At 51.9% G+C, this 18,913-nt stretch overlaps 1 long non-coding RNA gene across 1 annotated transcript; it reads right to left on the bottom strand.

Annotated features, from left to right (window-relative positions):
• Positions 1-2,665: 2,665 nt before the first annotated feature.
• On the bottom strand, positions 2,666-8,777 carry LOC106028876 (uncharacterized). Its single transcript, XR_001202501.3, has 2 exons — positions 8,084-8,777; positions 2,666-7,382 (listed from the first exon to the last, which is right to left on the bottom strand). It is a non-coding gene; the product is annotated as an uncharacterized LOC106028876 (long non-coding RNA).
• Positions 8,778-18,913: the final 10,136 nt, after the last annotated feature.

Genomic DNA, 18,913 nt, shown 5'->3' on the forward strand with positions numbered 1-18,913 from the left:
TGGGATCAGACCCTGCACGGTTCCCATCTCAGAGGGAGCAGTCAGCCCCGGGGACTGACAGGAGAGCAGGCAGGTGACAGTGATCATGGGCTGCATGGGACCCTGCTTCCCTGGCCAGAACCCCCTCCCCCTGCCCAGTAGCAGCACTTCACCAGGGACTCCAAAGTCCACCTTGCCACAGGGGACTCTTGATGGTCACTGTCCCCCACTCAGCCTTTGCTCGCCACTCAGTCTGGTCTCAGCCACACACAGCATCCCCCAAACCCACAACAGCAGTGCAGGTCTGCCCCCAGCCCCGCCCAGTCCGTGCCCTCTGCACCCGTGACCAGCTGAGTGTGGACATCACTGTCCTTCCCACCACTAGTGCCAGCCTTGCCCAGGGCCCAGAGTCCCCACTGTCAGAGGACTGGGTCCAGTGTATCCCGCTGGAGGGCTGGAGGGTTACCCCAAATGCACACCCCTTTCTTCTCTGTGGGAGCCGCCTGTGTCCCCATCATGGTCACTCTGGCACAGCTTTGTCATCGGCAGGAGTACATCGCATGTCTGGTTACTATCCGTCCTCTTTCGGTGGTCTTTCACTGGCACAAGGTAGGACTCCCTCGGGACGGGATTCTGAGCCGGCTCTGCATTCACAAACATCGAGGGCGCTGCCCTGTGCTCAGCCTGCCTGGCATCTGTGCCTCTGGTCCCAGCAGCCCTGGGCTTGTCTTCTGATCCCAAACTGTCCCCGTGGGTCCTTGCTTTAGTAAGAGTGGAGATTCAGATGGAAACACACATGAACAAGGAGAAAGGTTTAGTTGAAAAGTTGTCAGGAAGCTGGGAGCTGCAGGGGGGCACCCTGATGCAGGGGTTCAGGGCTCAGCCAGGGCTGGGGTCCTGCTGGTGGTGACTTCAGTCCCCATGTCACAGCTCTGAAGTCTTCCCAGCTGAGGGACAGTGGCCAGGACAGAACTGTCTCTCTCCATGGGGGCCTTCAACACACGGGCTCCACCTCTCCTGTAGGGCTAGTGACGGCAGGCTCAGGATGGCGGCTGATGGTCCCTGAACCTCCCTACAAGCCTCTCATCATGGTGTCCAGTGCCCTCTGTCTTGCAGGGGATGCGACCCTGTAAACTCAGAGCTGACCAACCCTAGCCCTCTGCTGGGGAGCGACAGTGATCTGCCTCAAGACTACCAAAGGCCCCACTTCGCTCTGCTCCTGGTCATCCACTGGGCATCTTTCGAGCCCAGCAAAGGGCAGGGATCATAACAAAAATGACTTTTCTGTCCCTGAGTGTCCCAGAAGAAAACACAAATTATGCTTTTAATGAGCAGCAGGCAGAGGCCAGGATTCTGCCTGTCTCCACAGCCTTCTTGTCTCTGGCTATGTCTGGGCTGTGTCAAAACCACAGGACCCCCACACCCTGTGCGGAGCTGCATTCTCGGGCCCTAGCCCCATCCACTCACAAGTGTCCTGGCCAGCAGGCTCAGTCCCTGGGGCTACACTGACACCTCCACAGCTATTCCCGCACTGTGTCACATGATGCCCCGAACAGAGGCTTTGTGGCCTCTGCAGTCCCTGATCATAGCAGAGACTGGAGAGTGGAGTCTAGCTGCCCCGAAGTCACCATGGCAACTGCTCCAGGGTGACTGTGCTTACAGCCCCAGGGGCAGAGACCCCATGCTGGCCACACCTTAGCATTTCACACTGAGCTCAGAGCCTCAGGGCCTGGGCACACCTGTGGGAGTCCTCAGTCCATCTCCTGGCCCTGCCTGCCCTCTCCCTGCCCTGTTCTCCAGTGGAGCTCTGTGGGTCCCTCTGCCCAGCTGAGCCTGGCTCGCCAGCTGGCAGATCCCTACGGGTCTTGGGGCTCCTGGGCCTCTCACCTGTCTTTCTGGGAGCCACTCTGGGCACCCTGCATCCTCATAGCAGCTGTGGTCCCTCAGGGCCCCTAGAGGGCCAAGAGCATGCTGGACCCGCCCTTCCCCTCCAAGACCCAGGACAGGCTTCTCCTGGCAGGAATGAGTATGTGTTTGTTGAGTGAAAAATCATGCAGCCGCATTTGGCTCACTCAGGCTGGAAGTGATTTGCATCCAGTGACCACCTGGGAACATGTTCCCTGGGTCCTCCCAGGCCGTCCCGACACCGGCTCAGCCCTGGGCAGCGGTTGCTATGAGGCACAGTCTCAGTCTGTTCCATGCAGCACAGAACATCCACGGCTGCACAGAAGGCTGGGTGACTCAGAAGGATGCAGCTTTGTTTCTTACAGCCCTGGAGGTCCAGGGCCAAAAGGCCCACAGCTGGCAAGGGTCTCTTTCTCCACTCATGGCAGAGGGAGGGGGTCGTGCATGCATGAGCTGGGGGACTCCAGGGGCAGCCCTTTCAGAACCAACCAGAGCCGACCTTCAGGAAGCTGGCTTCTCTGACCCAGGCACCTGTTTGACTTCTGCCTCCCGAATCCGGGTGAGCTTCCCATGTGTGGACCTGAGGACAAAACCAGGAGCCTCTACACAGGGCGCCCCACTGCTCCCCACAGTGTAGAAGTGGAGAAAGGAGCTGGGCAGGGGTTCTGGGCTGAGCTGGGAGGGTGGAAACCCCCATCCCTGGCCTGCCATCCGCCACCTATCACACCGCCTTTCTGGCCACTCAAGGCCCCAGGACGCATGGAATTGTGAAGTTCCTTCCTGAATTTTTAAAAACAGTATGAAAGTTTAATACTCAGAAGCATTAAAAACACCTCAAAATTACTACTTGTGGCAGCCCTGGGATGAGATTCCCCCCAGGACTACGAAGGAGCTATCCTTTGGCAGACGGAAACACATGTATCTTGCTAAACAACTAAAGCCACTAATAAAGCCAACTAAAGATGGAGAGCCAGAGCAGCTGGGGATGGCGCTCCGGCTGGGGATGGCTTCCCCATCCCTCCCGCCCCGCCTAGGCCTCGGCATCGCTTTCTAACCAAAACTGGAGGTGCTTGGGTGGGAACGGTCGCCATGCAGGCTGCCATCCCGGATCCCTGCAGGAAACCCTGAGCCCTGATAAGCACCGCCTGAGTTTAGGGAGGTTTCTCTAACAAGAGGAACAGGGAGAGAAAGGAGGCGACCTTCGCATCGCTGGTGTGTGCCAGGGCTGCCAGTGTCCCCAGATCTGGTCCTGGGATGGATGTCAAAGCGACAGTGTGGGGAGGAGGCAGAGGTGAGACTGGAGGAGCATCACACAGGACCTGAGTGGAGAAGGAGGAGCATCACAGACTGACTCATGTCTGTCAAACCCCACACACTGGAGCTCTGATGCACTTGAGAGATCAGTGTGTTTGGGACAGAGTCTTCTCAACAGAGATCCCTAAATAATCTGGTGTTCTTATAAGGAGGGAAGAGTGGGACCCAGCAGGAAGACCACTGAGGACTCAGAAAGAAAACAGCGTGGACAGCCCAGGAGAGAGGCCTCAAAGGAACCAGCACTGTCCACCCCTTGGCCTTGGCCTTCTAGGTCTCGGGATGTGAGACAGTTAGGCTGCCAGGCCCGGGGCTTTGTTACCACTGGTCATGTAAACCCACACAGGAGAGACCCAGAGGCAGGGCACGCCCATGGTCTCCTCACCTCTGCCACATCAGCTATGGGCAGGATGGGAAGGGGTTCAAGGCTGTGTGCTTAACAAAAGCTGCCAGTGTCAAAGAATTCCTGGTAGCTGCTTCTTCATGGAGCAGGCACTCCCTGGTGTCCAAGGAACTGATGTCCCTCATCATCTATGAGTTTGCACCCCAGTGAATTATGGTGCAGGACTGCAGGGTTGGAATGGTCCCCATTTACTTGTAGGACCCCAGGCCTCTACATGGTGGTTGCTGCATTAGATACTGAGCCTGTGGCTCTGCAGATGAGAGAAGCATCCTGGTGTCAGAGCCCAGGCACTGTCTTGGTGTGGCATCTCCAGACCAGTGGACCCCAGGGGAGAGAGATCCTGTGTTGTTTGGTAGCTGTCTACCAGATGCATCCCAGTGAGAGGAGCGCCCCAGGCTGTGTAGAGAAAGGGATCCGGGCAGGAAGGCATGGCCTGTGGAGTCTATCAGGAAGCTGCTGTGCTGACCTCAGGACTCCCCATCCACCTGAACACTCCAGAGTCCCTTCCCTCTGTAACTGGCTCGCTGCTTCTGCTGGCCTCCTGCATTCAGCCTCAGTGACCAAATGTTAAGGTTTGCATGTAGATGTCCCCTGAAAGCCTCATGTGTGCATAGGCAAGGCTTTTGGGAGATGGCTGGATCATGGATGTGTGACATGGATTAGGGCATGTGATACTCAAATTAAGGGTGTATGACAACCAAATTAGTTTAGCACAGTTCTGTGTGTGTGTAACCCACCCTAGATACGGGGGCATCAATCAATAGGCTTGTAGCCTGGAGGGAATATTAAGGGACAGAAAGAAAGGGGCGCACTGCAATGCTGATGCCACCTCCTGCCTGCCCTGCCTTGGGTTGTTTCTCCTCTGGCCTCTGCCATGCCGCCCTGCCTTGGAGCTGGCCACTATGGACTGAAACCTCCTCAGACTGACAGTCAAAATAAACTTCATTCCTTTAACTTGTGGGTGTTGGATATTTTATCCTAGAGACAAAAAATAGCTGAAACATCAAGGCAGCGGGCAGTGGGGTCAGTCTGTCCCTCTGTGGCACTGAGGTAGCCAAAGAACTGTGTGTCTGTCTATCTATCTGTCTTGGGGATTACACAGATCCTCAGTTCAAGATGCCTTCCCCTTGTTTAGTCTGGGCTAGGGATGCAGCCAGCACCTTAGTTTCCATGTCTGCATGCTGTGGGTCTCCTGTACCCATAGAGGCACATCTCAGGGTAAGCAGAGCACCACCTGGAACCCAGAGCCAGGGTAGCCCCCGTGCTGGAACTACTTCTCTGCACTTCTCCAGAGTCCACTCACGGGGACCCAGACCCTCCACCCCGAGAGGATTTCTTGGCACTACCTGGTCCCTGGGAGCCTCATTTCCATGGTGGTATGGGACCTGCCTGGGACCCAGGACAACCAAGGCCCTGCTGACAACACTGCAGCTTCCTCATGTTCCTTGTCACAGAGCCCCCAGTGAGCCACCTCACCTCTGCTCAGCAGCCCCATGGGGTCCTTATGTGCTGCCTCTCATCAGTCCTGTTCCACAGGTGAGAAGACATGGCCCTGCTCATGCACGTGACACTGTCAGACCTCAAGAACTAAACCTACAGAGCCCAAAGGAGGAGTCCTGTTCCCCCTAAGAGGCCTGCAGCGGTGGGGTGCTTCTTGGCCTCTCTCCCTCTCTGTTCTCCACAGCCCCTCCCCCACCTGCCCCTCCTTGTGGGAGAAGGTGACACTCTCAGGATGACGTCCTGGGCTCTCCCAGTCCCAATACAACCTCCACTGGCCAGATTCTCATCCCTCAGCTTCCGAGACTCCATGTCACCCGGAATCTATGCCTCACGCCACTCTCCCCATAACCCCATAGCTTCTCCACCTGTCTCCCAGAGACCCTGTTTCCCTGGACTCCAGGCTCTTTCCCTGTCTCCCCTCTGCTGTCCTTCCCATTTGCCTGCACTTCTGCCTGCCATCTGCTCTGCCCTGTCAGCCCAGCTGCCTTAACCCCTAAGCATCCAGAGTTCACTTGACCCTCGATCTCTGCCTGCATCACTGTGCAGCCCCCAGCTGCTCCTGTGATGTGGGACTGTGTGCACCTGGTGGCTCCAATGCCTAGTTCCTATGCTGGGAAACAGGATTACACTGGCAGCCTTTCCATCACTGGGGCAAGGCCCACCACACTCACAGTTTAAAGGAGGAAAAGCTTAATTTGGCTCACGGTTTCAGATCACCCAGTCCATGGTAGCAAAGTCATGCAGAAGGGTATGGGGGTGCAGAGCTGCTCAGTTCATGGCTGCCAGGGAGCAGAGGAGGAGGAGAGGACCAGAGAGGAAGGGGCAAGGGACCATGTAAAGTACCCAGGATCACTTCTCCATCACCCCAGCTCCACAGAAGTGCACCCCACCAGTGCTCTCACAGACCCCAAACTCATCGAGCTGACAAACTAGGTGACCTGGCTCATGTCCCACCCACTTTGGATAATATTGGCAAATGGGTCTCAACTTCCGTCTCTGTGAACCTAGGCATCCTGGGAATGGTTTCTTCTGTATGAAATGATGATAGTGATGAATCTATGTCTTCTTTGTTGTAGAATTCAACAGGCCCATTCATGCAAAATGGTCAAAACAGACCTGGGGACCTGCCAAGTGTGCGATGGACTCAAGGTCTGCCCCTGAGCTGTGCTAGTGTGCTGGAAAGCCATCGTTATAATCCAGGCTGCCTCTGCAATCTCTGCCCTGGAGTTCAGCCTCCCAGGGTCCTTCCTTCCATGGTCTCTTCCCTTCCTGCCCAGGGTCTCCCGCAGCACCTGGCTATGTCTCTGAGCAGTGCTGTCCAGGCCCCACATGTTGGTCACAAGGACCCTGTTCATTTCTTTCCTGTCCTCTCTAGGGAGGACTCAGTGGGAGACCACCCTGCTGTGCCCTGTGCCCAGCATCCAGTTCCTAGAGTCCAGAGCATGTGCCCAGCTCAGATATCCAAGGCAGGTTCACCACAGAGCACAGCAGGTCCTCCGCTGTGCTTTAGCAAGGAGCTGACGGATGGGCTGCCTTGGCTCCGATGCAAGACGCGGGTCGCTGCTGAGAGTTGACATAGCAACAAAGCTGGAAATATCATCTCAGCCTCTGCTGGGAGCGAGGCTGGAGAAATCTTCTTACCCAGAAATGTGTGCCACTTTGGGGTGTGGATGTATCACTGCCATACTGATCCATCTCAGACTGAAGTGCTACGGGGCGGGCAATGGCCACTACAGCCTGGCCTTGAAGTTGCAGGAGGAATGTAGCTTGGAGGCAGGAATTCTTGTCCTCTAGCAGCATCTGACTGTCACTCCCTTGCTGGGGTCAGGACTGTCTGGTTTTGATAGCAGAATGACATCTTCCTGTTATTGCTCTTTTCAGGGTTAGTGGTGGACAGGAATCTACCACATGAGCATGTGGGCTGGGCCACCGTTGGGCTCTTTGATCAGAGTCACTAATAGCCAGGGTGACTGTGACATCTCCTGCACACTGAGCTCATAGAAGGCCTATGTTCACTTAGCAGCTGCAGGTGGGGTCCAGCAGAGCAGCCAAGGGCAACTCCAGGCAGGATGTCTGGATGTCCCCACTAATGTACCCCAAGTGCTAAGGGCTTTCCGGCTCAGGGCATATTCTATCAGTTGGGACTCAAGCTGTAGAACTCACAGCAAGGGCGTGGCATCTCCAATGTGCCCTGGTGCTGACCCCACAGAGGACAAGGCCTCTGATCCTTCCAGAGGAAGAGTGTCATATTCGGGTGAGGTCCACTTCCTTCCTTCCAGGGCAGCTGGAAGGGAAATTCATACAGCTGGTGAAGCAATAAATGTCTTCTTGTCACTGAACCCCCATGTCCCTCATGGACCAGGCTCGCTGCTCTCTGGAGGGTAGAGGAGGCCAAGGGCCTGGGGCAATCTGGGATGTGAGAGGTGGTTACCCTGAATTTATTAGAAATTGACAATGCTCAAAACAAGACAGGGACAGTAAGAGTGAATGGAACATAAACCATCATGTGTCCCTGCCTCTGCAAGGAACATCTAGGAAACTACACTCAGGTCCTGGTGGGTGAAAACCAGCACCCTGGCATCTGACAGCACCCTTGCATCTTACGACGTGCCCAGCTGTGTCTGGTGAAATCTCAGCTCAGCACAAAATAGACTGCGCCCTGGTAGCTACAGATTTGCCTGGAACAACAGAGGATTCACCTAATCAACAGTTCCCAGAGCCACAGCCCAGGTCCCCACCAGTACCAGGAAACAGGAAGGTATCCTCAGGTAGCCTGAGGCCCTGGTGGTCTCCTTGGTGCTGGGACAGAGCCCCAGCCATCTCATCTTGCCCCAAACATCTTGTACTGCCATGAAAATCTTCCCCGAGTCCCCTACTTTATCCTTTTCCCATGCAACTCAGCAGCTATTTGAGAGACTCCGGAGCAGTGGGTTTTTACCATGGAGCCTGTCGCAGCGATTTTTTCATGGTAGAAGACGCACTGACCTTTCCCCTGCTGGGAGACAGCAGGCCTTGTGAGACATCCTGGCATGGCTTCCTCGAAATGATTTCCCCCGGGAATCAGATAAGGCTCATCCACACAGTCCCAAGGAGGCTGTAACACGGAGATAGCCCCAGGCCCGCTCAAAGTCTGCAAATCCCTCAGATGGCAGAGAGATCAATCGTGGGCTCTGCTCTAAGCTCCTTATCACCATGAATCTGCAGGGCTCTCACAGCTCCTCCATGGGAGAACAGAGTCTTTTCTCCCACCCCGCCCCACCCCCATTGCTCGGCCGCCTGCTTTTGTACTCACAGAGCCCAGACCTGATGCCCACAGACTTCTCCAGGCAGCATTTGCCATTTGCAGTCCGGTCCCTGGGACTGGGGGAGGGCATCTCAGGCCCTAGGGGGTACAGTCTCTTCTGGATAATTGGACAGAATGTCCCTTCTGTCCGTCTGTCTGCTCTGGTTGACAGTACAGGGAAGCTTTCACCAGCTTCCTTTGATATCCTTGTTTGAGGAGACAAAAATAACCCAAGGCAAAGCCGTGGGTGGGGCCAGATCTCCAAAAGCACAGTGTGCACGGTCCTAGGGGGTGACAGAGTGACTGCCAGTTCCCGGGGATCGTGAGAGCTTCAGCTAGGAGGGCAGCTGGTCCATCCTGTTTCCAAAAGACCGCTCTGCTTGCGGTGTGGGCAGCCTTGGCCCTGAGACACAGCTCAGAACGGGCGTGGCCTCCCAGCCCTTTTGGTCCCAGAGCCCGTGCGGTCTCCGAGTTGTTAGGAGACCTTGGCTTTGTTTCCTCTCCCTTTGGCACATCTGATTCCCGCCTACAGCGGGGGAGACACTCGGGGAAGGCACAATTATCCCACCTCCTCAAAAGTTTCAGAGGCTCCCCTGGAATTTTTAAGCAGCATTTTTATTCCCAGGGATGTAAAGGCAGATCAGCACATTTTGCTCTCACTCACTGTCTAAAGCTCCCAAGTCCACACTGGAGGTAAGCACCCTTCTCCTCGTGTGTGGCGGAGGGGGTGACGCTCAGATGAGCTGTGTTGTAGTCAGGGGTCACAAGGAGAACAATTACATACAGGACATAGAATTTATGGTATTACTGATAACAGTCACCCAAGGAGTCAGATACAAAAAAAGTGCAGGAAATCTGTCTGCACACTAAAGATCTAGAGAATCCAGTCAAGGTCCTGGATCACACAGCAATGTTCTGCATGAGTCCAGCTGGAGGCCTAGAGCTCACAACAATGACTCATGCAAATCTGTTCACTGTTCTGCACTGGAAAGGCCCAAAGGTCAGCGATGGAAGCTAGAAAGTCTGTGCCAGTGGGGCGAAGGAGCTGTGCCAGGAGGCTGAGGGTTCAGCACTGGAGCCAAGAAATGACACTCAAAATAAGAACCAGGGCTTTTCCTGAAAATTACCCTAGCCATCCTCAGTGACAATGAGGTCCTGAGCTCCTCCACAATAACAGCCAAGTTCATATCAGGAAGCCAGTGTGACAAGCTTCTCCTGGAGACTGAGCAGCATACATCTTCCCCTCCAGAGCCAAAAAGCGATGCTCAAATTAAAGACAGAGCTCCCCCGAAGTGAACCTCAGCCGTCCTCAGTGACAAGGTCCTGAGCTCCTCCAGTGATAACAGCTGAGTTCCTATGAGGGGAGCCAGCACAAGCCCCCTGGGAGAACCCACAGCAACAAGGGATCCAACAGCACCAAACAACACTTCTTTCTGCTGGCACAGCCCTCAGGTGGCCCCACACAGTGCCACGCAGATTCAGTTCAGCTGGTGTTAAGTTAACCACCAGTTTTTAGTCTACCATAAGCTGTGACATCCCTGGCCCAGGGCAGAGGTGAGGCCTGGGCATTTCCACAAAGCCACAGAGCAGCCTGGCCCTGTGCTGCCATGGTCAGATGGGAAGAAGGCAGACAGTAATTTTGAAGGAGTTTCCTCTTGAGGTGTCCTAAAAGATACCTGCTGCCTCTCTCCTGCAGTATGGGCCCTGGTGATGCTCGGTGTCATGTGGAGGACAAGTGGCCACATGGCACCCTCCCTGGGCTCTAAAGAGCTGGGAGGGACCGAGAACTTGCAGGTAATGGAAGCAGTCACCGAAGGACCAGCCATGTCCAGCGCCATGCTTCACCCGCTTCCTTGAGAGGCTACCCTGAGAGGGGACAGGTTTGGGGACAGCAAGGCCTGGTTGGGAGGACTTTGCCACAGATACCAGCAGGAGACTTTAACTTGGGCACAAGGAGTCAGAGGCACTGCGGAGGTGTGCGTGGAGAGAGGAATGAGCAGCGGGCAGCCAGATGGGCAAAGATGGGCCTGGTGACAGGTAAGGTAGACCCAGTCACCTGGGGAACAGCAGCTCGGCCACTCACCCACCACGGCAGCTTGGCATCGGGAGGATCACACATTCTGAGCCACCATGAAGGCTCTGCATGGGCTCCTTCCTAGCACCTGGACGCTGTCCTCCCCGTCCACCCTCAGCCCGAGACGTGCACTTCAATGCCTGCTGCCCCCAGGGCAGGCTGGAAGAGCCCAGTGTTTGTATGACTCACATTATTACTTTCTAAAGTCTCCATAACCCAGATAACTTCTCCTGGAGTGCCGCCTGCTGACTTTAAGTCACACAGGCCAATGCAGGACCAAGAAGCCATGGACCAGTCCCAGCACTCCAGCTGCACCCTTCTGCAGGGTGCAGCCATCACGGAGTGGGTAGCTTACCAGACTGACCGCCTCCTGCACGACGCCTGGGAAATCTCCCGGGTTGAAGCACTGTGGCTCAGTAGTGCCAGGCAGTGTTCTGCTCTGTGGCCAAACTAGTTAGTGTGTACATTCACCTGCTGAGTAACACAGGGTGAATTCCCGGGGGGCCACCATCAGTACCGACGTGGAGAATCCCCACGTGTTCCTATGTGCACGTTCCCTTCACTGCAAGCAGGACAATGGACCTACAGGAGATGCACCCGTTTACTTCTTTAGGAGGCTGTCGAACTAGGCCTCAAAGGGCTGGGTCCCTTCCCGCTCCTGCCAGCCATGTAGGAGACGCGCAGCTGGCCCACGCTGGCCGCGTCAGCATCTTTCCTGGGGCTGCTCTGAGGGTCGTGTGCTGATCTCTTACCGCAGCTGTAGACCGCCCTGTGTTTTGCACACAGGGTAAAAATCCCCTGTGAATAGTTTCTAATTTTGGCAAAATGTCTAAGTCTTTTGCTATTTCTTAATCCATGCATTTATTTCCTTACTGTTAATTGTTAAGATTATTAGACTGCATTCTGGGTACAGGGCTCTCGTGTTTTCACACATTTTAGCCTCACCTCCAACAACTGTCTCTTTAAAAATCCTCTCCTGGAGGCCAGAAGTCCAAGGTGTTGCCAGGTTGGCAATTCCTGAGCTGGGCGGGAGGTCGGTCCAGGGCTTGGTCCTCTGTGAGTGGGCGCTGCCTTCTCCCCTCTTCCCTCCGTGATTATCTCTGTCTGATTTCCTCTGCTTATTGGACACAGCCACACTGGCATAGGATCCACCCGACAGACCCTGCCCTAACTTAGTGACCTGGTGAAGACCCTGTCCCCAAATACAGCCGCATTCAGAGATCCTAGGGTGGCTCTAGGGGACCCCACCCAGCACTAACAGTTGCTTCCTCAGTCTCCTAAAAATGTGTTTCTCAGCAAAAGTTCTATTTTTGATAAAGCCTAATGTAACTTTTATCTTTTATAGACCGTGCTTTTGGTGTCTGATATCTAGTAATGGGGTCAAGGCTAATAGTGTTTTCCCAGTGTCCTGGTCCCAAAGAATTCCTGCCGTGGCTCCCTTTGAAGGTTCGGCAGAGTTGCCTTTTACAGCTGATCGATGACATGGTCTGTCAGTCTCTGTACAGGGCATGACGCGGAGGCCCAGCTTCCAAATCTCTGGTCTGAATGGCCCCCCTGCCCCGTTCAGCACCGCTGACTGAGAAGACAGTTCTTTCTCTTCTGAGCTGTTTTCCTGCTTTCACAAATCAAGCAGCTGTGAGGTGCAACCAAAAAACACATTGCATGATTAAATTAGAATATTTATTGCAGTAAGACACGGATGAATCCCTCCCCTGGCCCTGGCCCTCGGACACACCATTCCATTGCCCCTCTTACCCTCTGACGCAGTCCTGGAAGTGCGTGTTCTGGGGGTGCCGTCATGGCCGCCCCTGTGCTGAGCAGATGACACGTTTTGCCTCTCCGGCCTGAGTCCATGCCCGGGGCACACAATGATCTGATCGGAGCGCTGACGCCTGCACAGGACGCACTCGGTTCTCCTCCCTCTGCATGCTCGGTGTTCTCTCCCTCCATGCCTTCCTCCCTTCCTTCCCCGCCCTGGTCCTCTGGACTTTGTACAGGAGTCGCACAGGGCCAGCCCTGGTGAATAAAGTGGGTGAGGACACGGCATCGAGCTCTTCTTTGACAGAAGGTGTCACAAAAGTCTGATCAGCAAGGGTGGTGTGAGGGCAGGGCACTAAAAGACGCACCGGCTCTCTCCGTTTCTGCGGCAGCTCGGAGCCCTCTTTCCTGAGCGTCTTCGGCTGCATTCTCGTGGCCACCTCATGTCCTGAGTGGATTCAAGACGTTCCCCTTACATGCTCAATGTGACTCTGCAGAAGAATCAGAAGTCACACAGGGCCAGATGCAGGTTACAGCATTGTGTTTTCACCTGACAGAAATTGCCAAAGACATTCTATCCATGCAGAGTGCTCAAAACATATGGCGAATGTTTAAGTGCAGATAATTTTTATAACAAAAGGCACATCGTCATTAACACCCTCCAAGTGCTCTCCCGGCTTCAGACAGCGTCTCCAAACTGCTCTGCTATTTTATTTAAACATTTAATGCTTACTTTTGCTCATCCCTTGTGCATTTGTGCGGGCTTCTTCTGTACTCCCAGTGGCAGGTGTCTGTCCGTGTCTGTCCCTCTGTCAGTCAGTGTGTGCAGAGCTGGATTATAGGAGACAAAGAGCCAGTCTCACAATCTAGCAGTGCAGTTCCCAGATTCACGTTTCCAAAACGCTTGCTTCTAATTCATGTGCTATTTCATAGAAGCTCTGGAATTCTCTTGTCTTTACCAACCAGAGTCCTGCTGAGATTTGGATTGGAACTGCCTGGCTGGCAATCCCTAGGCGAAGTCTGATCCTCAGGGGACCCGGCGGCAGGGTGTCCTCACGTCCGCTGTGAGAGTCCTCACCCGCGTCCGTCCTGTTCAGCGTTTGAGCACTGTTCATGTTGTGTCATATTTGTCTTTGCTTTTCGCTTTTTAAATTATTTTTAAAAAGTAAAGATTCAGACGAGCTACAGAGAAACCAGAGTATTGAACTATTTTAAATGGCATCTTTTCTAAATTTTGGTTTTTAAATCATTGGTTTCTAATGCACAGAAACCCGCGTGCATGTGTGTGTGTGTGTATGTGTGTGTGTGTGTGTGTGTGTGTGTGTGTGTGTATTGACCTTGTTTTCTGAACCTATGCTAAATTCATCTCTTAGCTCTGCAGAGCTTTTGGGTATGATCTCTGGATCACACCGCCCTTAGAAACTAGTAATATTATTGTTAATAATGCTGCAAATGCTTCAATATAATAATTTTATAATCTAATAATTATGCAACCTAATAATAACCTCTGGGATCAGATGACCCTGCTGGCCGTGACCAGGGCAGATATGTCTTTTCTGGGAGGCTGTAGAATGTTGGTTCTCTTTCTTGAGTTACTGTATAGCCTTGAAATGTTAAATGGTGGTAAGAGGGGACATCCAGGAAACTGTGACGCCTTTCACCATCAGGCAAGATGTTAGGGATAACCCTTTCTCAAATGCCCTCCTCAGAGTTTACTTCTCTTCCTGGTATGTTTGAGTTTTTACTAGTGGATCTCAGGTCTGCCAACTGTTGGCATCAGTTGGTAGGAGCTTGTGGACTTGCTCCTTGAACAGCTAGTGCCCTTATTTCAATACTGACCCCAAGCTGGGCGTGGTGGCTCATGTCTGTAATCCCAGCACTCGGGAGGCTGAGGCAGGAGGATGCTGGGAGTTCAAGGCCAGCCTAGGCTACAAAGTGAGCTCCAAGCCAGCCTGAACTGCATAGCGAGACTCTGGCTCAAAAAAGACAAAACATAAATAAATAAATAAATAAATACTGACTCCGAATAAACTGTCCCTGATGGAGATGCGTACGGCCAAATCCAAACTGTTAGAACATTGTTGAAGCTATTGTCACGGAGGGGAATTTAAGGTTTTAAACAAAAGCCTGCTAAGAAAGCCACCAAGAATGCCTGCTGAGCCTGATTACAGGACATTCCTTTCTTTGGTACCCCTGTTGTCCCTGCTTTCAGGAGGCCAATGACCTGGCAATATAACTGGGGGTGGTCTTTACTGCCTTGGCAAGACTGATACCTTCCTAACCTAACGGAGCTGCTCAGACACCTAACAACTAATGATGTCACTCAGCGCTCCAATCACATGCACCAGATTTGCATATGCACTGCCCCCCTCACTTCCCTTTAAAAGCCCGGATGCTGGCAGAGTGGGGCTCTAACTCTGGAGGGGAGGGCCCAGCGGAAGCCCAGCGGAAGCCCGGCAGGGTAACAAAGGCTGCGGCCCTTCCGGGTCCTGCTTCCTCCTGGGCTCGGCCTGCTTTCTACAAGGGTCATACTGAGCCTGCTGACCCGAAGTGGGGCTTGCTCTTCTTTTTGCCCTTCTTTTCTTTTCTTTCTTCTTTTTATTTCTTCTCTCTCTCTCTCTCTCTCTCTCTCTCTCTCTCTCTCTCTCTCTCCCCCTCTCTGGTGCACACTCGTCTGCTTTGGGTATTGCAATCTTGTTTTTCTCGTGAAATAAGACTTATTTCCTTCTCTGGGACAAGCACACACACGTTGGGCCGACCTCATCGGGGGCCTCCTGGCTTGGAGATTTAGGTCCCAGAAGGGTTTTAACCACAAACCCAACTTCCTCAAGAGCTGCAGGGCTCCTCAGGCTCTGTGTCCTCTTGGGTGAACTGTGACAGTTTTGATTTTCAGGGTCAGGGCCCTCGTCATGGAAGCTGTGGAATGTACGGTGTTTGCAGTCGCCCTTCCCCCGGGCCTTCTATTTAAATACTCTCTCTCCTGATATTACCACCTCTGGCCTTTTCCTCTACTGATTAATCAGTCCTACTAGAGGCTCGTCAATTTTACTGATCTTTACAAAGAACTAGTCCTGACTCCTGGACACTATCGTTGTGGTGGATCCCTTGATTTTTGCTCTCCTAACGCATCTTCTGCTGCTGGATTTCTTTCTGTTCACTCCCTCATTCCTTAGGTGAAGCTTAATCACTTGAGACCTTTGTCTTCTCTGATACAAACATTTAATACTTTAAGTTTCTGTTTAGGCTCTGTTGCAGCTCTAGTCTTTAAATTTTGCTGTGGTTTATTTTCCTTTTGTTCAACTGAAAGCATCTCTAATTTCCCTTGAGACTTACTCTGTGATACAAATATAATCCAGAAGGCTTTAATTTCCAGGTCTTCCTGTTGACTTTCTATTGCTGGTCTTTTTTTTTTTTTTTTTTTTTTTAGTATTATTTTGAAGAGGGTAAAATTAAACAGAACAAAACAGATCAGAAGAAAACAATGTAAGAGGCACAGATTTCAAAGCAAGGCACCCGGAAATCTTCACTGTCTATCATACTGTCTCTTGTTTTCTTCCAAATAGCTGTCCACGTCTTCACACAGTGAATTCACACAAAACAACATAGTATAAAACTGATCAGAACAGGATGATGAAGGCATTGTAGGTCTTCAAGACCAGACAACAGGGAAGTTAACAGTGGCTGCCATAGTGTCTCTGGTGCTCTTCAACATAGCTATGCATACCTTCATGTACGTTGAAATTAAACAATATAAAACAGACTAAAATCACTCTGAATAAAGAGTAATAGGATTGCTGGATTTCACAGCATGACTCTACAGAATCAGCACTGGGTACCTCAGTGTCTCTTTTTCTTCAAAGTAACTGTTCATTTCATCATGCTTATATAATCGATTCTCATACACTTTTTAGGAGAAGTTCTATGCATGTATGAGTCGTACATGTATGTCTGTCCTTTACATATTAGAGGTAAATGCCCATCAACTGAGGAAGGCATAAAAAAGATGTGGAATTTTTACACAATGGAGTACTACTCAGCTATAAAGAATGATCACATAGAGACATTTATAAGTAAATGGATGCCACTGGAGACCATACTCATAAGTGAAGTAAATCAAAATATGTAAATGTGTAAATACCATACAGTCCCCTGAGTGTAAGAAATGGTAAGAGCACATAAGATACAAAATCCTCAATAAATACCGTGAAAGGTAAAAATCTGCTTCAAGGTGAAAAAATAATATCTCAGGGAAAATGAGGGAAAAGAAAAAAATGTCTAAAATTATATAAACACACAGAATAGCTACGATGATTGTGCTACAAATTCCATAAGTTCTTGGAACAAAAAGTTAACATGCATCAGACTGAAACAATTGTGCATATTATTGTATGGTGATCTGAGGAATTCTTGAACATCATTATGCAAGATAACAACCCTAGTTACGCTCACACCACATGGTTTTGAAGGTCTATACTGTCGGTGCTCTGGGCTCTTTGCTATTGTTGTTTATATATATCTTTATTGTTTTGGGTTTTTCTAGGAATGTGTTTTGTTTTGGTCTCTAGTTTAATTCCATTAAGATCAGAAAACAAACAGACTGATGTGATCTTGCTCTGTGAGGGTCCCGAGCGTGTCTGGAGTGAATGTCCCACCCTTCCTGAGCAGAGTGTCCTGGGAGACGCAGTGCCGGGCTGCAGGCAATGCATGCCTTACTGATACCCAGCGCTCCACCTCTCCTCCCTGGGAGCACGGCCGTCTCCGGGGATCGCAGGGAACTTCTCCCTTTCTGCCTCTCAGTTTGGCTGCAGACATTGCCAAGCTGCGTGTCAGAGGCAGACATCCGGACCCACTCCGTCTCCTGGGTGAGCCCCTGAAGTAGCCCAGGTCAGTTTACCCGCTCTGAAGTCCGTCCTGCCTGATATTAATATACCCGACTCCGCTTTTGGAATTGAAAATCAGATGAGTAAATTTTTCATCTTTTTCTTTTACTGTACCTGTGCCATTATTTGAAGTAATTTCCTGCTGGGCAGAGTGTGAGTAATTCTTATTTAACAGCCCTGTCCTTATTGTGTCTGCAGGACACTTTCGCCAATGCCAATAATTGATATATTTGCATTTAACTCTGCCACGTTGCTGCTTGTTTTCTGTTTGTTCCATCCATCTTTCCTTTTGGGTGATATGGACATTTTTAGCTTGGTCTCTCTCTCTCTCTCTCTCTCTCTGTCTGTCTCTTTCATGTCTTTTGCTACATCACTTCACATAGATTAATTTTAAAAGCCAGCAATGCCAACATACTTAGCTTTTTACAATCTTTTTAGAAAGGTTTTTACAATCTGCTTAGAAATAACATTTTATCTGGCCATGTGGGTCAAAGACAGCTGACCTGCCGAGGAGGCCCGGCCCGCTCTCAAGTGGTGATTACCTTAGATATTACCCGGCGTGTGCAAAGAGCCCCCGGACAAGGGCACACTGTCCTCCCTCCCCCCGCATCTTCCATCACATTTTAGAGGACCAGACGCGGAGACCTGTCGCGGGTGTGTTTGCCACCTTCCCTCTGCCCAGACCGCTTCCTCCAGGCACCCTCTGGGAGTCACTCTGCCCGTGATCAATCCTCAGACTTCTCTTTTGCTGAGACCGTCTTTGTTTCATTTTTATTCCTGAAGGTATTCCCCATGGATAGATAGTTCGGGGGTGACAGTTCCTTCCTTCCAGCACAGATAACCACACAAGGCCACCATCTTCCTACCATGGCTCCGAGAGAGAAATCCAGAGGCACCTGCCCGGCTCTCCCCACCCAGGAGGCCCCGTTTTTTCCTAGCTGCTTTTTACAAACTCCGCGTGCTGAGCGCACCACGGGTTCATGGTCCGCCTGGCCATGGATTACTGGGTTTATTCTCTCCGGGGCTTGCCGAGCTTTGTGGTTCTGTTCGTTTGTATGTTCCCCTGAATTTGGATGGTTTTCAGCAAATGTTTCCTGGACTGTTTTTTCCAGCATCAATCGCAGCCCTGCTCCTTAACCTGATTCCAAGGACACACGAGCCAGGCCCCTCGCCGCGGTCCCTCGGTCCCTGGGACTTGGTTATTTGTTCTAATCTTTATCTTTGCGCAGCACCTGGGTGATTTCAGTCCCGTCCCTGTGCTCGTTGATTCTTTTCTCTGCCATCTCGCTCCCACTGTTGGGCCTGTTTTTTTATTTTGTGTGATTATTTTGAACTTCAGTTTGCATTTTCTGATTTTGACTGATTTCAAAGGTGTCTGTGTTGACTTGTTGGAGTATTTTCATAACGGCTGCTTTCAAGTCCTTCGCAGACAGTGCCAGCAGCTGTGTGATCTGGTAGCAGTGTCGCCGTGTTTCCTTTCTCTGGTGAGAACTGAGACATTCCTGGTCCTTCCAGTGCCAAGTGAGTTTGGACTGCGCCCTGGACATCTGGCTGTCCTGGGCTGAGGCTCCAGGAGACTGCAGCAGGCCATCACTTGTTTACACAGAGTTGCCCTGCTAAGTCCAGGCCATGCGTCCTTCACTGCCCTTTCTGGGCTGGCTGTAGTTGGGGGTCAGTTTTGTTTTCCAGGCCTCTGTGGTTCTGTCCAGATCTGCCCCACAATGCCCGAACCAGCAGCCGGCCCAGGATGTGCCGTGGGAGCCCTGTCTGCCTGCTCCACCTCTCAGATGTTTGTAGCTCGCCAAGGTGACTTCCAGGTG

Source organism: Cavia porcellus, unplaced genomic scaffold, assembly GCF_034190915.1.
Source record: "Cavia porcellus strain 051 isolate PalLab524CR breed Dunkin Hartley unplaced genomic scaffold, mCavPor4.1 scaffold_40, whole genome shotgun sequence".
Classification (NCBI taxonomy): Eukaryota; Metazoa; Chordata; class Mammalia; order Rodentia; family Caviidae; genus Cavia; species Cavia porcellus.